The sequence below is a fragment of the Triturus cristatus genome, chromosome 1_1 (assembly GCF_964204655.1).
Source record: "Triturus cristatus chromosome 1_1, aTriCri1.1, whole genome shotgun sequence".
Classification (NCBI taxonomy): Eukaryota; Metazoa; Chordata; class Amphibia; order Caudata; family Salamandridae; genus Triturus; species Triturus cristatus.
In genome coordinates, this window is record NC_140579.1 from 581,943,697 (window position 1) to 581,964,083 (window position 20,387).

At 46.8% G+C, this 20,387-nt stretch overlaps 1 pseudogene; it reads left to right on the forward strand.

The window, feature by feature from the left end:
* Window positions 1–20,387, forward strand: part of LOC146870665 (transcription initiation factor TFIID subunit 11-like) — a 284,397-nt pseudogene that overhangs the window by 191,530 nt on the left and 72,480 nt on the right.

Below are 20,387 nucleotides of genomic sequence, written 5' to 3' on the forward strand. Positions count from 1 at the left end.
AGTCTGACATTCTCAGTAAAACATGTACGTCCAACAAGGGCAGAGACTGTCAGTTGTTTCCTTTGTGTTCTACTGCAGCTTCCCAGAGTGTTCTAAAGAACAGAGCGCTAACAGTCCTACTTATGACAAACGTATTGCACACCTGAAGCCATCTTGATTGGAATAAAGTGGTAACTCTTAAGACATTTAATTTAAAAAGGAACAAAATGAGGGGTTCATTTTGCCATAGAAAGTACGATTAGTGCTGCAGAAAGAAAAATTAGGGCACATTTTGAGTGACTTCTCAAATCTTCTTCTATTTCATTAAAGAATTCTGACATGCAGACTGAAACATGCACTTTGAATACCAGCAGCAAACTTTCCTGGTGAGCAGTAGCTTTACTACAGCGATCTAATGAGCAACTAGAGTGCTAACATTCAGAATTTAGGGAAAATGTGTGACACATCTAAATGCCTTCTTGATGGAACCAAAGTAAAAAACTGAAAGTATTTCCTACTGAGGAGACTGCAGTAAATGAGGAAATTAGGAAACTTCATAACAAATAAGTCTCCCAAGATGGCCACCAGAGACAAAAGAGCCCAAATGTAGCACAAATATCACCCAGACGTAGCCCAAGTATAGCCCAATGACAGAATGTCCCAGAGTGTTCTCTAGAACAACTAGAGCACTTACTGTCTTACTTATGACAAAGGTATGGCACACCTGAAGCCATCTTGATTAGAATAAACTGGTAACACTTAAAACATTTAATTTAAAAAGGAACACAATGAGGGGGTTCATTTTGCCCTAGAAATTATGATTAGTGCTGAAGAAAGAAAAATTAGGGCACATTTTGAGTGACTTCTCAAATCGTCTTCTATTTCATAAAAAAATTCCGACATGCAGACTGAAACATGCACTTTTAATACCAGCAGCAGACTTCCGTGGTGAGCAGTAGCTTCACTACAGTGATCTAATGAGCAACTAGAGTGCTAACATTCAGAATTTATGGAAAATGTGTGACATATCTGAATACCTTCTTGATGGAATCAAAGTAAAAAACTGAAAGCATTTCCTACTGAGGAGACTGCAGTAAATGTAGAAATTAGGAAACTTCATAACAAATAAATCTCCCAAGATGGCCACCAGAGACAAAAGAGCCCAAATGCAGCACAAATATCACCCAGATGTAGCCCACATGAAGCCCAATGACAGAAGTGTGCAAAACACCTTTTATTTTTTGTGTTTTTGCAGTTTTATATAGTGCAGACTTGTCAGGTATTGGAGTGCTTTACATGAGCATTTGTTACATCACACAAGAACAAATTCATTTTGGTTGTAGACATGGGGAGATTAAGTGATTTGACCAGAATCACAGAATGTTGAGCTGAAGCAGAAACTCCAACCTGGTTCCCCAGTTGCAAAGTCTGCAGCTCTGGAAGTAACACAACATCCTCTCCCCTAAGTGCAGCATTTAATCAAGTGGTCAACTGGATAAAAAAACAAAGATATCAAATAATTTTAAAGTGCTTTGTCGCTATTTGAAAACTCAAAAATATGTCCTCATTTTAGTTTTTTAGAGCACTATCCATAATTTTGATGCAAATAAGACCCTCTCATATATGTAATTTCTAAAGGAAATGCTCTAGGTATTACAGTTTTGATTACATCAAGATAACGTCAGGCCTTACGCACTTTTGTAATAAATATAGAATGTTAGCAATCTAGTTGTTCATTGGGATACTGTTGAGCGGCAGAGGCCAGGGGCACAGACTCTGAAAATTGAAGGCAGGTAGGAGGGTGCAGAGGCAACAATTTGACCACACTGGGCAGGCAGGAAGTGCAGTGGCAGCGCAACAGACTATGGAGGGCAGTGGAAAGGGGGGCAGGGGCAACAAACCAACAATACAGGACTGGCAAGAGAGGCTGTGGCAATAAAATAGACCATTGTGGGCAGAAGGAAGAGGAAGTGGTAGTACAACTATACATGCCAACAGACCCGATTCAGCCAGGAAACGTCCAATGTTTTTAAGCTCAAATGGGCTTCATTTGATCTGTCTCCTGTCTACAATCTCCTCTTTTTCAATGTAACTCAAAGGGGAAAATCAATACTCGAGTTTTTTTTTCAAAATCTTCCTCTTACCAAGTTCAAAATGTTCACAAGTATGGTACATTGGATCATGGAAGGCAGGAGGAATTGGGGTAGGGAAATAGACTCGGATAACAGAGTACAGGGGGACATGGAGAGGTGCACCAAACTGACCCTACAGGGCAGGCATCAGGGTTTGCAGCAGCACAATACACCACACAGGGCATGCGGGATGGGAGTGCAGCACAACAATCCATAGAAAGCAATAGTGAGGAGACAGGACCATGCACATGGACAACAGAGAACAGAGGGGAAAAAGGCAATGGTAGCTAGCTGACCATAATGGACAGACAGGAGAGAAAGCTGCAGCATAACAGACCATAAAGGGCAGGAGGGACGGATCAGGGGCCTTACAATGGAACAGACAAGCCAGGAGGGAGGGAATAGGGGTCTGCACATGGAAACAGAAGGCTGGGGGCAAGGGGTCTGGGCAGGAGCAGCAAGATGACCATGGAGGTCAGGCAGGATGGGCACTAGAAGCAAGACACACCATGGAGAGCAACAGTGAGACTATGATGGCATATGCACAGACCATGGAGGTAAGGTGGGAGGGGGTCAGGGGCAGCTAGCTGACCACACAGGGAAGATGGGAGGGGCCGTGGCAGCACAGAAGACCATGCATGGCAAGCGGGAGGGTTAGTGGCAGCACAATGGCTATGATGGGCAAGAAGGAGGGTGCAAGGGCATGCACAAAGGACCATGGAGGATAGAAGGGAGGGTCAGGACCTGGGCACAGACAAGAGAGTTCAGGGGAAGGGGCCTCACAACAGACCACGCGGGGCAGGCAGGAGGAGCAGTTGCAGCGCAACAGACCAGGGAGGGCAGAAGGGTGTGGTAGTAAAATGGACCATGGAGGACAGGAAGAAGGGGAAAGGGGCATGGAATGTGGACAGGCAGAGTGAAGGTGGCAGGGACAGGTTACAGTCATCTGATAATACTAGGCAGGTGGGAGGGGAGTGGCAGCTCAACAGAACACTCCGAGTAGATAGGAGTGGCAGGTCCATGGAACATGGTGGTCAAAAAGGATGGAGCAGGGGCATGCACAAAGACATCGGAGGGCAGGGGGAAGGAGAATAGGGGCAGCAAGCTAAGCACAGAGGCTAAGCAGGAGGTCAATGATGGGGCATAGAATTGGGCAATGGAGGGCAGGAGGAGTGGACTGGTACATCATACTAAATGGAGGGCAGTGGCAGCACATCAGACCATGCATGGCAGGAGGGAGGAGGCTAGTCCATGGATTCAGACAACAGAGCATAGGGAGGAGGTGGATGGGGCACCAAACTAACTGTTCAGAGAAGGCGGGAAGGCCAGTGGCAGAACAACTGCCACACAGTTACACACACCCCATCCAACCACACACAAACTCAGTGTCCCATACAAATACTCACCCAACTAATCAATAACTAATATACACACTCATGTAGTTAGTGACCAACTGATGCAGCATGTTATACAACAACAGAGACAGTGATGCACACATTCACATAGTTTAGTTACTAATCCATGTATTAAGTGAGACACTTTTAATTACTCACTTAAACACAGTTAGACAGCTACTAAATCCTCCATCCAGACAGTTATATATCCACTCAATCTTCAATACAGATTGGTATATATATATAATACGTATTTAAATTTCAAACTAAACCACATTCACTGGATGATGTCATCAGTGATGTCATTTGAGATGTCATCAGTGATGTCATCAGTGATGTCACTGACCATGTCATGAATGATGTAATATGTGACATCATCAGCAGTGCATTGCGGGCGCGCGAGTTATAGTTAGCAGAACTAACTATAACAGAGGAATTTCCATGGTTTTGTACGAGTGAAATGCCCAGCTAACGATAATACCCCTGAAACCTATGGTTTTTTCTGTGAATATATATATACATACATATATAAACATATATATAATCTGCATATCTATATAAATACAAATATAAATGCATGCATACATATACATATATGCATACATATGCATGTTATGTACATGAAAGTTTGAAAAACACTAATAAAAGCAATGCTAAAAAGCCACCTAATTACAAAAAGAACTGCTTTAACTTAAATGAGGGCGAGACCTATTGCATTTTCAATGCTTGTTATGAATAGGTTACAGCAAAGAACCTTTCCAAGTCTCCAGGACTGTTGAGTTGGTCAGGCAATACTGATAAAGTGGTGTAAGCATGGTACCCCAGAAATTGCAGTCTTCTTTGAAGAGGTGTCCTGGTAAGCCGTTGGGACCCTGTGCCCCGTCCTTTCTGATGTTTTTTAGAATTAGTGTGACATGGTTCCCTTCGACATGGTGCGCTGATGTTTCTTCGCAAAACAAGGGTTTCCCTGTTACTGGCTGTACGGCTGTATCTTCGATGGGTGGAGTGAGAGTGTTTTGCAAATCATCGGTGATGTAAAGATGTTGCTGGTGTGCCTGAGCCGGACTTGGCACACGACAATACAATGTAGCCACATGGGCAATCCATGAGTAGCTGGAAACCACGTTGCACCTATCGTGGCCGTGCCCTGAGAGCCTATTGATGTATGACCAGAATTCTGCCTGTTTATTTGGGGTCAGCAGGCTGTGGATGTGCAACCATTGGGAGCCTTGCTGTTCTCTTTACCTATCCCATACGTTTTTTAGGTTGAGCCTAGAGCAGTGCATGCGCTGCTTGCTCGACTTTTAGTAAGGGGATTTTCAGAGTGCTACCAGAGGATTTTTGCTGGCCTCAAGCTTGCGTGCACGTGCGCTTGCACGTGCGCGGCCGCCATGTGGGTAATTTACTTTCGCGCATGTCTTGGCCCCCACTGTGCTCCTCACTTCTTTTTGCTTCACTCTGCCATCTGGCTTTCCTCGCGGCACCCCTCCGCGCCTCCCCCACCACAGAGTGCGTCTCTCGGCCGCGAGTCTTTACTTCGCCTCAGTTCCAGCCTGCAGTCGGGTGCGCTTCACTTCCTCATACTAAAAGTAAAGTCTTTGTTTGCTTTCTCTGACCCCAATCTGTCGTTGCTTAATTTCTGTGAGCCTCCTCTGTCCCTCTTTACCTTCGCTAACTCCCTCTTACCCTCCTTGTTTCACTTGTTCCTGCTTGCTTTTTTTCTTTTTTTTAGCGCGCGCGCACACACAACTCGAGGCTTGTATACCTATATCTCGCATTCTCAAACAGGAACATGTTGAGCGTTCACACATTAAAATCGAATCATTTCGGGAGACAGGAGTTGTAAAAGTTTGTCTCTTAGGCGTCAGTTATGAGCTGAGGGGTTGGCGTTTTGTCGCAGCGCCAGAGCACTCATCCTGCCCACGGCCAGAAGGCTGGACGAGAGCTGAGCCGGGAGAGACCCTTCCCCTGTGCTCGCTGCTGCCCCAGCATTGGACAAGGGGCGGTGTCCCAGCAGCATTTTAAACACGCGTCTTGTAAACTGCCTCTGGGTGCTTTGCAAAAACCACTCGGCAGCCCGGGTCTTCTCTGCACTTTAACACAAAAGGGGAGGGACCGCCTCAAACTTGTAAGTACTGCGGCTTTACTACTTTTAGACCGGATGCAAGACAATGTCCTTTACTGAAGCCATTTGATCGCAATTTTGGCATTGATCAGAAAGGTGCAGGCATTATGTTCTTGATTATACATTTCTTTTGGCTAAGACTAAGAGTTAATATGGTTCACAGATTGGTGAGTTGATTCAAACCGATTTCAAGCTATATAGTATTTACTCAATTATATCAATCGATTTATTCAGATATAATTGTATGCCATATTGCAAGCCCTAGAAAGTGTCTCTGCTAAGTATGTAGTTCGTACAGTGCAGCTCCAGCTGCACGGAATAACACAAAAGGCATTTTTGTTGTAGCAGAAGCATTTCAAACTTCACGTTTTGAAAACAGAACACAAATGATAATACTAATAATATGAATAACGACTATTAATATTATAATAAATGTATGATCAGTATTAATAATAATTATAATACTTGTTATTGTTATTATTTTATTATTCGCAGCAGATGTATTATTATTATTGTTGCTGTTGTTATTATTACTCGAATTATTGACCTCTTTGTTATTTCTTGCAATCTCCACATCATAGCCCTCCCACTTAGCCATGCAGCATATGCTTTGCCAATGCTTGTTACCCAGGAGTGTTCCTGGGTTTGCAGTCTGTTCACGCACAGTTTGGCGTGCATCTCGTTACCGCTAATAAATCCCCCACTCTAATTGTTGCCACACTTCAGCCATCCCTGAGTTTGGCATGAAAAGAAGTCTTAATGAAGAGATGTTCTTTGTCGACGGAAGGGCGTCTGCGGGTTCTGTGTGCGCGGCATCCGTTTCAACTGACAGAACACCGAAGAGAATGTACGCATTGTGCACATCACCCGGACTAGCCGTAAATTACCAATGTAATCCGCACTCTTGTCTTTGAGCATTATATGGGTATGCCATGGTTTCCATGTACTTGATCATTCATGGGTTAAAGACCTGGCTCTTCAGATGACCCCCAAAGAGCTGCTCCCCCCTCTTCCCCCTCTCCCTCCCAGCCTAGAGGCCCTCACGGGTGAGTAGCTCGCTTCACAAAACCCTGATTGATTGATGGGTTGATTACTCGATTAGCTGTGGATTTATATAGCACATTTTAGCTCGTAAGCTTCGTGGCGCTAGGAACACTTGGCGCCACTGGAAACATCTGCAGAGTTGAAACAGCAGTACCAACAGTGCTAATTGCTCCTCTGAAGGCTAAATGATTTCATAGCTGGTTGGCAATGCTCGCCTACTCTGCTGACCCTACTATTTGAAATGTACTCAGTGCCTACCTTACGCATGCCTGAGAATAGGGAAATACCACTACCCCCAAATTATTTTCATTTTACATTTATATCCTTGTGAGTTACAAAAGCCCCTTTAACTTCAACATTTCATGCACACATTTTGTACATACTGCATGGATTGATGTGTTTCACTACACTTTAATTTTTTTTTAAACTCGTCCCAGCTGTATTTTCTTGCACACCCTGGGCCTCATTCACAAAGGTAACTTGCTTTTGAGTAAGTTTACACTTTGGAGTAAGTGTTCTACTTTCAGTATTCACAAACTCCGAGTGTAAAATGACTACAACAGTGTAAGTTACAGGTCTCTACTCCCATGGTAGTGTAATTGGCTTTCTGTTTTGTGTATGTGTGACGCCCCTCCCTAAAACATTCCTTGACCCTCCCTAAACCCCTCTGACTCCTCCCTAATCCCATCCCCTTCAGTTTCAAGTCTGCCACTTCTTTGTGCCACTCCCCTGTGTCCCTCCCATATTTACTACTGAAACCTATACTTATGTGCACTGAGAACACTGCACACGTAAGTATAGGTAATGCGGATGTGTACAAATTCTGCACGCAGTTTTTAAATTGGAACTTGGTTGTAGAATTTGTAATACAACAAACATGCTTCAAAGGGCTGTTTGTGAATCAGGCCCTTAGAGTTCTGATAAGTGTAGTAATTGCACTCCCAAAACTCAGTGAACCTTCAGAACCGGCGCGGCCGGCACAGGTAAAAGCGGTGGGCTTGGAAAATTAAATAAAAAAATCAATAAAACCACTTACCTTGCGCTCCCCGCATTGCCGAGTAGGCGATGTGGCTAACGCAGGGTAAGTGTTTTAGTTTTAAATTTCATTTAACCTACCCCGTCATCTTTCGACCTCCCCCCCACCCCACCCTGCCCTACCTAAGCCCCCGCCCCACTCCATTGTTCTTACCTGTGCCGGCCGCACCTGCTTAAAAATTTTAGTTGTTTGACGGGAGTGCACCTCATTTTTATCGCAGTCCCTAGGCCACGCCTAGGCACACCCACTTTTGCAAACTCATTTGCAAACTATGGAGGTGCAATGAGGCGCAAAATCTGTGCAGCTAGGGGTCGCATTGGTCATTTTTACACTCCCTTTCTGTATGATTCATGCTCCATTTATGCATGTGTGCATTTTAACATTCTACAGGCGTGGGAATTTTTTGCACCTTGGAAATTCTTTGTTATATTACAGAACATTGAAATTATACCGAGACTGGATCATTCTACTGAGTACCTGCATTTAAAACAAGCATTGGCATAGCCAATAGGTCCGCTTTTGGGACCTTATAAGTATTTAGTTATGCAGCATAATATCCTTGGTGCAACAACATCAACTGTTGCATGGCGAAACACTTATAAGGTCCCAAAAGCGAGACCTATTGGCTATGCCAATGCTTGTCCTGTGAATTTTCCTAGCTAGGAGTTGATTTTGGGGTGTTTTGTCCTTTCCCTCTCGCTTGTGGGTGAAGATGGCTGATCTCAAGGCCCGCTTGCTTTGCCCCACTTTTGCGCACCGGTGTTGTGGTTGGCAACAGATCCTCTTTCCTGATGCTTGTTGGTGGGTTATTTGTCTGCATATCAAAAGTTCATTCACCTCTGTCGCCAGTTTGATCCACTTTTCGCAAACATTGCCTGCTATAAGTTCATGGGCGAGACTAGGCCAGATGCTTTTCCACTTGCATAATGCTGTTGTATCTATTGTGTTCCATTTTATTCTCCTCTGTAAGGTGTGAATTTCCTCCCCCTTAGTGTAGCCCACTATGGCAATGAGCGGTTGCATGGCCATTTGTAATACAAAGACAATGGCCAGTGGGAGATGATCACTCGTCTGGAACAAGGGTTTCTGAGATTCTGACACTTGTCCATACAAGCGTTTACACACGAAGATATAGTCGATCTGTGTGTATTTAGAAATGTATTCATTAGCTTTTCAGCCGTGTCCATTGGCAGGGCGTCGTTAGGTGCAGTCCCTAGGTTACGAGTGTTAAAATCACCAGCGGTTATAATCCCACAATTTGGCTGGCTGCTTAGTAGCTCTTCCAGTGTATCCACTAGAGCCCTCATGTTGCTGGGTTGATGATTCATTACTGTTAAAGTAGATGTTCACAAGTAAAATCTTTATTGGGCAGCCGTTCAATTTGAAGCCTTGCAAAAGAGTAGCTTGAGCCATGCCTGTGTTAAGTAGGGGTGTAGCTTTTATGTTCCTGCTGATTTGTGTGTATATTGATAGACCCCCGACAGTCTTCCAAATATGTGGTGCTTTTTTGCCGGCTGCTGAAATTCCGTGAAGCCTGGAATGTTTGCCGAGGTTAGCAGCCAAGTTTCTGGGAGGCATAGCAGATCCCCAGACTGTAGAAAATCAACTGATTCCGTGTTCTGTAATGTGTTTTTTAACCCATACACATTCCATAAAATTACTTTCATCACAGTGTTCCTCAGTCCAGAGCTATGAGAATCTTTTTTTTGTTTGCTAGGAGCAGTTTGTTCTCATCGGTGGTCGGGTTATTGGTGTTCCTTCCTGGTGGTTTCTTTCGAGATCCATTTTTTCACTTTCTGTGTACCTGCGCCTTGTTTGAGTCGAGTTAGGTGAAAGATATATTCTTAAGTTGGGGAAAGCTGTAGTGCGAGCAACGTAATTTGTTCCTTTAAGGCAGGACTTTCGTGCGCTCTCTGTATTTTTGATGTTGATGCCAGCTTTTTACATAAACGGGTATTTTTCCTCCTTAGGAATGTGTACCTTGATTCCCCAATTTGCGAAGCGATCTATTTTTGACATGATTGTTTGTGGTATGGTGTCATTTTTCCATTTTAATATTGACGACTCTTTTGTTTTATTGTTGCCCAATAGCTTGAATTGTACTTGAATGAGGTCTTCGGTCACAATCGAGGAGAGCTCAGGAATATGTTGAAATAGCAAAGTACACTTTCTGCTTGAAATCGTGCAGTGCATGCCACGCGCGGAAGGCCGTATTTATAAACGAATGTACCAGTTTTCTGTTGCAAACGGTTAGAGAAGCCACGCAGGTGCTTCGGTGCACCCGTGTGCCTCTATGTATTAGTATGTCTGTCTCACAGGGTGCGTGTGTTTCTCAGCGTGTGCATGCATGTGTACCCGTTTGTAATGCGGTTTCTATGTATGTCTGTATGCGGGGGTCAACAGGGGGTAAAAGACATTGTAATTTACAACGCCATTACTTGATTAATGTTTCACAAAGGAAAAAAAAAACAATAACATTTTCAATGCCAATAGCTCAAAACAATGTAATTGCGTGACCTATTGCATTGTAAATGCTTGTTTAACAAATAGTCGCATTTGCAGGTGGAGAAGGGGGGGGTGTCGCCTCTGAAGACTTCTCAGCAATCCTGCTTTGTGGGACTTACTGGAGGTAACCGGAGGAGTTCCTGGCCCCCAAGGACCTCCTGCATCCAAGCCGGTGCCTAATTTGTAAAATATTAAGTGCCAGGGATCTGACCGGGAGGACACAGCAGTTTGCACCATCTATCACCCTTGCCATTGGTGTCAAAACAACTACTAACCATCTCTCTTGCATGTAAATGCGACAGTTCAGATTATTCCAGGTCCCCAAAGCTAAAGATATGGCTGGGGAGGCAGGTACTTGCAATTTTAATGTATATTGTATTCCTAAACAATGAGCAGCGCCACCATGTGGTAGACTGTTCTATGTATGGTGTTGACAAAAAGGTGCCGGTGCTGAGCACTGGAAAGCCTCAAATTAAGCACTGATCCAAGGGGACTAAATTCCCCGACCAGTAGTGCAGCAGGAGGGGCATTTGCAGTGTGGTGGAGAAAGGGGGCGGGCCTCCGATGACCTCTCAGCAAACCTGCTATGTGGGACTTACAGGAGGGGTTCCTGGCCTCAAAAGGGCCTTAGGAGCAAAGGGGACTTCAACCCCCAACCAGTAGTGCACCAGGAGGCGTGTTTGCAAAGTGGTGGTAAAAGGGGGCGGGGCCTCCGGCGACTCTCCAACCTGGCCTTTAAACAAAAAAATTGTTTTCTTTTATTAAGGGAGGGGTCCCCCTTCCCCAGGCAGATTTCAGCTCCTGTGACCCCAAACCCCTGGGGTCAGGCCTTTTTGTAATGGGGTGAGGGGCATGTTGCCCCCCTCTCCTGCCGATTTTGGCCCCCGGGGATCCACCCCACGCCCTGCACACGGTCTTTAAAAAAAAAAAAAAAACTGTTTGTTATATAGGGGCGTGCCCCCCTCTTCCCCGGGTCAATTTCAGCACCAGTGACCCCAGCCCCCTTTTTTCTGGATACTCTGGTCCCACCCAGAGTACTAAATTACCTCTGTTGGGGACCGTGGAGGGGAGTCACGGGGCCCCCGCTAAACATGCAGCTCCCCGTGTGTCAAACCAATTGTCCTCTGTTTCCCTGCCCGCATCTCTGCAGGCAGGGAAACCCGAAACCTCAGCTCACAGCAAGCAGTAACATTTTACAGTTCCCCCTTGCTGACAGCAGTGTGTACTCTGGTTTGGCGCCAGCTGTCAAATCCAAGTACGAGCAAACTGCTATGTCCCGGGGTGGGCACCCCAGAACGTAGCAGGAGCCGGCCCTGGGGGTGGCGGTCCCCAAGGCCCCTATTGGCTCCAGAAAAGGGGCCCTCTCCTTTCTTCTATTTGCCCCAGTGGAGATGGGGTTCCCCTTGGGTCTAGAGATCCATGCGGCCCCTGCTGCGAGGGGGCTTGCAGGTCCCCCACATTAATTTGCTGTTTTGCCCCGGGGAGGTGGCGATCCCCTGGGATTTTATAAAGCCCATGAAAGGGGCCTCCTTGCACCCCCCCCCTCCTTTTTTAGGACTCGCAAAGGCAGCGCTTGCACTGTCTCTTCAAGACATACAGTATTCAGTATATGGGCATTAAGCTCCGCCCATCTTTACAATTGCCTCCTCTTCATGTCCTTTGTAAATGATGGCTTTTGATTTGTCCATAGGCTTAGTAGTCTCTCCTTAGTACCTCCATCTCTCCTGTTGTTACCTCCGATAAGGGCAGCCCCTCTTACATGTGTCCTTACTCTTTAGCTTTCACTAACCTGCGAGAGAACGATTTGCTTAATTAATGTACACAGCACTCGCGGGACGCCAGCTTTAGCAATGGCGACTGCTTCTTGTTTGTATATGGAGTGTGCCATGCGCGCTTTCACTTTATTACTGGCAACCGCGATTCATTTTTCGCCCGACTTGTTTTTATTACCAATGGCGACTGCCCTTGTCATTCCTTTTAAGGCAGCTATCTTTCTGGTAATCCTGGCGTTATCTTGTTTACTGCAGGTGTTTGAGTGGTATGTGAATGCACGCAATGTCTGTGAATATCGCACGTTTGTCTCATTCATCCAAAGGCTTGAGATAAGAGACAATACTCTGAATCTACACAAATGCTGGAAAAGCAATAAAATAAGCATCAAAGGTGGATCAGACACAAAACAACAGGCCGATCCATGGCAGAGTGCAACAAAGGCAGCAAGGCGCAGAAACCTACCCCTGGGCCCGACCATCGCAGGTGAACTGCCTTGGGAGTGGGTAGCAGCACATGTTTCCCAAACCTTAGCCCAAATAACTGCATCTGCACAATCCGAGCCCTGGGCTTTCAAAGAGAGCGCAGCAGTGTTGATTGGTGCTTGCACAGCATCACGCTGAGCTGGCCATTGTCTGCTTGTTTATTACACATTAACAGCAGCTGTTAACTCCCCCAACTTGTTACATCCTTGTAGTTCTGCGATATCCTGTATTTGTCAAGTTGTTTGGACTTTTTTTTTGTCTGCAAATTAAAGGCATGTGTGTGATAGTAATTTACGTCTGTATCAATTAGTCATTCGTCTGTTTTTTCACATTACATTAAGTGTTTTTCCATTCTTTATATCACTAAAAGGGTACATTCATCTTTTTGCGTAGTCTCACCTGTTTATATTGTCAAATATTTGAGTTTTTACACAAGCCATTTTGCATCACATTGAAGGCTTCGGGAGATAATTTACATTTTTATTGTAGTCGCGCTCCATGAGAGTGCATATTCTAGCAAGGCGTCTCCCCTTCTCCCCCCTCCTTACTTGCACCCGCCTCCCACACCACTCTCATGTTGAGGCTGTTTCCACCCGCCCACTACCCCTGTCAGAGCACTTCAAATGTTTGCATTTTCTAAAAGTGTTAAATAAATGTCTTTGAAGCCACCTCACAGGGGTGAGACAAGAGACACAAGAGTGTGTGCTTGTATATGGGTGCATGAATGCCTGCATGTATGTGTGTCTCAGTATGCACATATGTGTAGGCATGTAGGAGAACCTGTGTGTGTATGTGTGTGTGCTTGTATATGTGCATGCTTGTGTGTAAATGTATCTTCTATTGGTAAGGCTGTATATGTATGTGTATGCTTGCTTATGTGCATGTCTAGGTGGTTGTGTGTCTGTGTTTGTATGTGCTTGTGCATGTATGTGTGCATGACTGTGTATATGTGTGCTTGTGTTGTTGCATCTATCTCTGTGTACGGCTGCAGGTGGCTGAGTTTCCAAATGTGTGTGTATGTGTTTCTTTGTATCTGTGCTTGCATGTTTGTGTGTGTCTTCCTGTACATCTATGTATATTTTGAATTTTCTTTTATTGCACATAAAAGGCCCAGGGGGTGAGTGAGAGCGCTTTCCTAAGAACAATATGTGTGACAATAACTACTGGCTGGGGCAAAGATGAATCCCTTAGTACCATTTTAGTACTTGAATTCTACAATCAGCAACTGTACGGTGACAAATTATACTTTTTCTTTTGCTTTTGTTTGAGCTATGATGTGTTTGTTGTTGTAATCTGAGATTATGCTGAAGTATGTGGATTGTGTGTCATGTTTGTGAAATAAATAGTCCTGTTTATAATGTTCTGGCTTCAGGAGCATATAATTCCAATGTTGTTACTTTTTTTTCCAGCCAGCATATCTCCCCTCCCTCAATATCATCACTTCACTGCATAAAAAAACACAAAAGTAAAAAACATTGTAATTTTCAACACCAAGAGCTCTAGCTTTCACAAATGCGAAACCTATTGAATTGCAAATGCTTGTTTTATAATGCCAGCATGCCTCTGTGATTTGGCCCACCCGGATGCTTCCTTACTTTTTAGGTCTCGCCTGGCGTAGGCTGCGCGCATGCGCAGTCTCGCTGGCGAGATTTAATGTGATGTGGTATTTTCTGTAAGGGGCATTAAGCCCCGCCCCTCTTTTCCATTGGCTGGCGTCACCGTTTATGCTAAACGGTGGCCAGCCATTGGAAAAGATGTGTCGGTGGCGTCTTTGCTCGGCTTTCTGAGCCGTCCCATTTGGACGGCCTCGCCTGCTTAGCGTTCGTCGCAAAAGGTTTCTTATCTTTATGGGGCCAAACACATGGCCCCATAAAGACAAGAAACCTTTTGGCAGGCGAGGCCGTCCAAGTGGGATGGCAGGAAAAGCCGAGCAACTACGTCTGGATAGATCCAGACACTCCTGAGGCACAGCCGGGAGTTTAGCGCTAGATACACGCTAATCAATCAAGCCTTTTAAATATTTGTGATTGTGTTTTTTTATTCTTACTTTGCCTGCCCTTACCTGCAACTTGGGGTTCATTTTGCTTTCTGACCCCCGCGCAGCCGAGCTGAACGCTGCTGCAGGTCAGGCTTTCCCTCTCGCCGCCATCAGCGAGGCTCCCCCAGGCCACGCCCACCTTTTGCTAGGCCACGCCCACCTGGCGATAGATCCAGACACTCCTGAGGCACAGCCGGGAGTTTAGCGCTAGATACACGCTAATCAATCAAGCCTTTTAAATATTTGTGATTGTGTTTTTTTATTCTTACTTTGCCTGCCCTTACCTGCAACTTGGGGTTCATTTTGCTTTCTGACCCCCGCGCAGCCGAGCTGAACGCTGCTGCAGGTCAGGCTTTCCCTCTCGCCGCCATCAGCGAGGCTCCCCCAGGCCACGCCCACCTTTTGCTAGGCCACGCCCACCTGGCGATAGATCCAGACACTCCTGAGGCACAGCCGGGAGTTTAGCGCTAGATACACGCTAATCAATCAAGCCTTTTAAATATTTGTGATTGTGTTTTTTTATTCTTACTTTGCCTGCCCTTACCTGCAACTTGGGGTTCATTTTGCTTTCTGACCCCCGCGCAGCCGAGCTGAACGCTGCTGCAGGTCAGGCTTTCCCTCTCGCCGCCATCAGCGAGGCTCCCCCAGGCCACGCCCACCTTTTGCTAGGCCACGCCCACCTGCCTATGTAAACGGAGCTGACTACGAGCTCTGCGATAGATCCAGACACTCCTGAGGCACAGCCGGGAGTTTAGCGCTAGATACACGCTAATCAATCAAGCCTTTTAAATATTTGTGATTGTGTTTTTTTATTCTTACTTTGCCTGCCCTTACCTGCAACTTGGGGTTCATTTTGCTTTCTGACCTCCGCGCAGCCGAGCTGAACGCTGCTGCAGGTCAGGCTTTCCCTCTCGCCGCCATCAGCGAGGCTCCCCCAGGCCACGCCCACCTTTTGCTAGGCCACGCCCTGAACTCCCCTATAAAACATGTGCTTCCCACGTACGCGCAGCGGACGAGCGCAGCGGGCGCGCCGTTTGCGCGCCGAAGGCGCGTGTAAGGCAAGCCCGTCTGCGCCCGTCCGCGGCCGACCGGGGCTAGGGGCACGTCACTCTGCTCAAATCACTACCTACACCTCCTCTCAACTCCATAGCCTCTATGGCACGTGGCCCTTGCCTGCCCCCACTTGCTCTCACATATCTTCACTTGACTTGTCCCCTGTTTCTTTATCTTCCCGACCTCTCCCTCCCCCCACTTTCCTTCATTTCCCCAGAGAAGATGCCAGCCTAGCATCATCTAGGACTCTCTCGGCCTATTATCTTAACACTCGGTCAGCAGTGGCCCACTCACACGAACTGTCGGTGCTGCTGGACCTTCACGCACCGGATCTTCTCTTTCTAACAGAGACCTGGTTTAGTGATGATTCTCTCCCTATCTTATTGGCCACTCTCCCTGCTCCATACTATGCTCTACGAGCAGACCGCCCTGCTGGTCGGGCTGGGGGTGGCGTAGCGGTCATTACCCGGGCTGACCTCCCCTTCCAACTCCTATCTTTGCCAGATATCGCCACAACAGAGTACCTTGCTATTCGTACTACATCTACCACCCCCCCTCTCACTTGTGTTCTCACTTATCGTCCCCCACAGTCAGCCTTACGGTTTCTCTCCGATTTTCAGGAGGTGCTGGCCACACTCACGGTCAATAACTCTTCCATCTTACTATTGGGAGACTTCAATTTTTGGCCTTCAGATCCAGCGGAATGTCCGTCCTCAAGAGAGTTCTCAGTTACCCTTCAATCCCTCAACTTTGTGTCACATGTTCATTCCCCCACTCATGTCAAAGGTCATATCTTAGATCAGATTTGGTCCCTGAATTGTCCGGTGGACTCCATATCCATCTTACCTTGCACCTGGTCTGACCATCATTTGATTTCGTTCACCCTCCCTATTAACCCTACTGTTAGGCCCTCGCTCCCAAAGAATGTTTGGGTCCGCTCATGGAGCCGAGTGGATCCGGAGAATCTATCCGCATTACTAACCTCCTCCTACCCTACCCTACAAGGCCTATCGACCCTCTCTCAGGACATTGCCATTGAACATTGGCTCTCCTCAGGCTGTGATTCCATTGCCCCGCTGAAGCGGGTGACTTCAAAGCGGGAGAAGGATGCCAACTTGTGGTTTAATGAGGATCTTAAGACATCAAACTAGCGGTACGCCGAGCCGAGCGTGCCTGGAGGAGGAATTATTGTCCCTTACTCAGATCTGAGTTTACTACTATCCTGGCTCAATACAAGAAGGCCATCTTGGCTGCAAAAACGGCCTACTTTTCCTCAAAGATTCTTGCAGCTGAGAATCAACCGAGGGAAATTTTTTCGATTGTCCACAATTTGGCATTTTCCGATAGGACATCTCTTAAACCCTCCCCTTCCCAGGACCTTTGTCACTCTTTAAATAATTTCTTTATTGAGAAGATTGCTATTATTAAAGCCAACATTCCCTCTCCCTCCCCCACTTTTGTTGATCCTCAGTGTCCTCCTCCTAAGGGACAACTCGATGCCCTTCCCCTCTCGACTAAGGAATCCTTGATCTCGATAATTCCCCGTGTTAAATCCGGCTCTCCACTGGACACTTGCCCCGCGCACATCCTTCGTCACATTTATACAACTTGTCCAGACCCCTTCCTTCACTTCCTTAACAGTTCTCTTTCCCAGGGGGTTGTAGCCAAGTCATTGAAAACAGCCGTTATTGTTCCCATCTTAAAGAAGCCCGGCGCTGACCCTGCGGTCCCCGCCAATTATCGCCCAATCTCCCTCCTACCATTTCCGGCTAAGGTGCTCGAACGCCATGTTACCAGTTCTTTGAGCACTTTTGTGGAGGAGTATGGGGTCTTGGCTCCTCGTCAGGCCGGCTTCCGCCCCGCACACTCTACGGAGTCCGTAGTACTTTCGGTCCTTGACAACCTCAGGGAGGGAATGGACACCAACCAGGCCCAGGCTTTGGTCCTCCTCGATCTCTCAGCCGCCTTTGACACGGTTGATCATACCATCTTGCTTTCCCGTGTCAGGGCGGCGGGGATCGGGGGTACCACCCTGGTGTGGTTATCCTCCTTCCTGAGGGACCGCACCCAGGCTGTTCGCCTGGGTGACTTTTCTGCGGACTTCCGGAAAGTTCAGTGCGGGGTTCCCCAAGGTTCCTCCCTCTCACCCCTTTTGTTTAACCTCTATATTGCCCCTCTTATTTTTTCATTGCAGCAAATGGAGGTCAGCGTCTACAGTTACGCGGATGACCTCCAACTTGTTTTCAATCTTTCTTCTTCTTCTGCCTCCATCTTAAATTTCCAGTCTGTTATGATTTTCATCCGGGACTGGATGAACCACAACCACTTGAAACTTAACCCAGATAAGACCGAGTTGGTGTTGACGGGTGGTTCCTCCAGTCCCTGGTCTTCACTTTTTTGGCCCCCTTCCCTTGGTTCTTCCCCGGTCCCTTCTACCTCAGTTAAAACTTTAGGTATCAAACTTAATTCTCAGCTCACTCTTCACTCCCAGGTTAGTTCTGTGGTGTCTTCTTCTTTTCTGTCACTACGCACCATTCGCAAGGTATCCCGCTTTTTTTCCTTCGATGCCTTAAAATTGATCCTCTTGGCGATGGTTATCTTCCGCCTGGATTATGGCAACGCCCTATATGCAGGTATACCTGCATATAGTTTAAGGCGATTGCAGCTGATCCAGAACCAGGCGGCACGGTTGGTTTTCAAGCTTCCAAAATCCCATCACGTAACATCCCTTCTCAAATCCTTACACTGGCTCCCTGTCCTTGAACGCGTCCAGTTTAAGCTTGCTTCTATCATCTTTCAAGCACGACTGGGCACGGCCCCGGCCTTTATTTCATCTGAGATCGTCCCCTACGTTCCTACTAGGGAATTACGTTCATCCACGCAATCCCTGCTGTCAGTCCCCCGCTTCCGGAGGAAGAAGTGGGGAGGATCGAAGTTTGCGACCCTTGCCCCTGTCCTGTGGAATTCCCTGCCTTTAGAGCTTAGATCTCTAACCCCTTACCCCCAATTCCGGAAAAAGCTTAAAGCTCATGTATTTGCTAAAATTTTTAACTAGATCATTTGTTGTTTTTGTCTCTCTCTCTTTTTTATTATTTTCCGTTATTTCTACTTTGGGGATGTCTGATCTGTTGCAGCGCCATGAAACCGATGGTGAAAGTGCGCTACATAAATATTTTTAAACTCAAACTCAAACTACGTCATGGCGAGCGCTTATTGTAGGAGAGTAGGATCTGCACTTATGTTGCCCCCACTTTTTTTCTGATGTATACACTGGTTTCTGGCTATAGTCTGGCTGGGTCACTGCTAATCAGGGCCCCAGTCTCACTGATCTCTCTAAATAACTTGGTGTGCATATTAGATGCACTAGTGATTGGATACTGTGGTACCTTATGAGCCCCTAGTATATGGTACCTTAGGTACCTAGGGCATTGGTACTTCACAGGCCTACCAGGGGCTGCAGCATGTATTATGCCACCCCTGGGAAGCATTCTCAATCTGAAACCACAGGCCTGCTACTGCAGCCTGTGTGAGGTAGTGTTAGCACTCCTCACTGAGGTATAGGTTCCTATATCTCACCATACACACACATATAAACCTATCAGCCACCCCTCTTGCAGGCCCTAACAATCCTGAGGGCAGGGTGCTTGGTTTACTATGTGAGGGGGTGCTTCTGCATGAGCAGGACCCCTCTGCAGCTGGCAGAGTCTATTCCCTGCTACTGTTTGTGGATGCGGTTAAACCATATACTCTTAAGTGCATTATAACCTTGCGGTAAATGCTAACATTGGAATGACTGCATCAAAACATGTAACTGGTGTGGGAGTATGATCCCACCCTTCTAGAGGGGATGACATGTACCCACCGTACTAAACGGTAGAAATCTCCTAGAGCCCTGGCATCACAAAATGGATGCCACCAGCACAGACACTGGGCTGTCCTCCTGCTGCTGACCGAAACTCGCAGTGGAGGAAGCCCAACAAAAGGTATCCTGTCACAGGGAGGTGTCACCACCTCCCAGACAGGATTTAGTGTATTAGAGCTGGGTGGGTGCACTCTTAGAGTGCTTTGAAGTCCTGCACTGGGGGAGCAGTAGGCTCCTCTGAGCATATGCCAGCTCAAACCGGTTTAGGGACTACCTGCCCCTGCGCTGGCATGAAACTGGACAAAGGGAAGTGGGTGTAACCACCCACTACCCTGACCCTCCTAGAGGAGTGGTCATAGAGCTAGTCCCTCCCCTATCTTCACTATAAGATAGCAAACATTGCCAATGCAATTCAGATTACCCTGGACGACGCTCTACAAAGAAGAATCCTGGCCCTTCGATGTTCCACTATCTCTGGAAGACTGAAGAATCTCTCTTGGAGTCAAGGAGTGACTCCCCTGCTTGGCAGGCACCTATAACTTCAATCAATGGTTGCAAACTTCACCACTCCCGCCAGAGTCCGAAGTCCCTGCGTCCCCAGAAGCAGATTTCCTGACCTCTCGATGGCCATTTTGAGTCCCCAGCAAAGCTGTGGCATATGGACCCCACGAGTGACGAGGAACAGCAATACCTGGGAACCGCGCACTGATTTTGAGTGCAAACCCTAAACAACGTTCTATGAACTTGTGCTTTAGACCACTTGTGGCCCAAGTCCCTAGCAGGTTTTGTTCCAAAAATCAGCAGCCTACCCCATCCCGAGTGACCGTGGGCTCCTGTGAAACTTTTCCTGTGAAGGCGTCTTTGCGGTTACTTGCCCATTGGCTAGTGACTCCCCCGAAGACTTTCTAACCAACTTCAAGGACTCTCCTGGTTGCTCCGGGCCTGCCCTCACTTACCCTTGCTG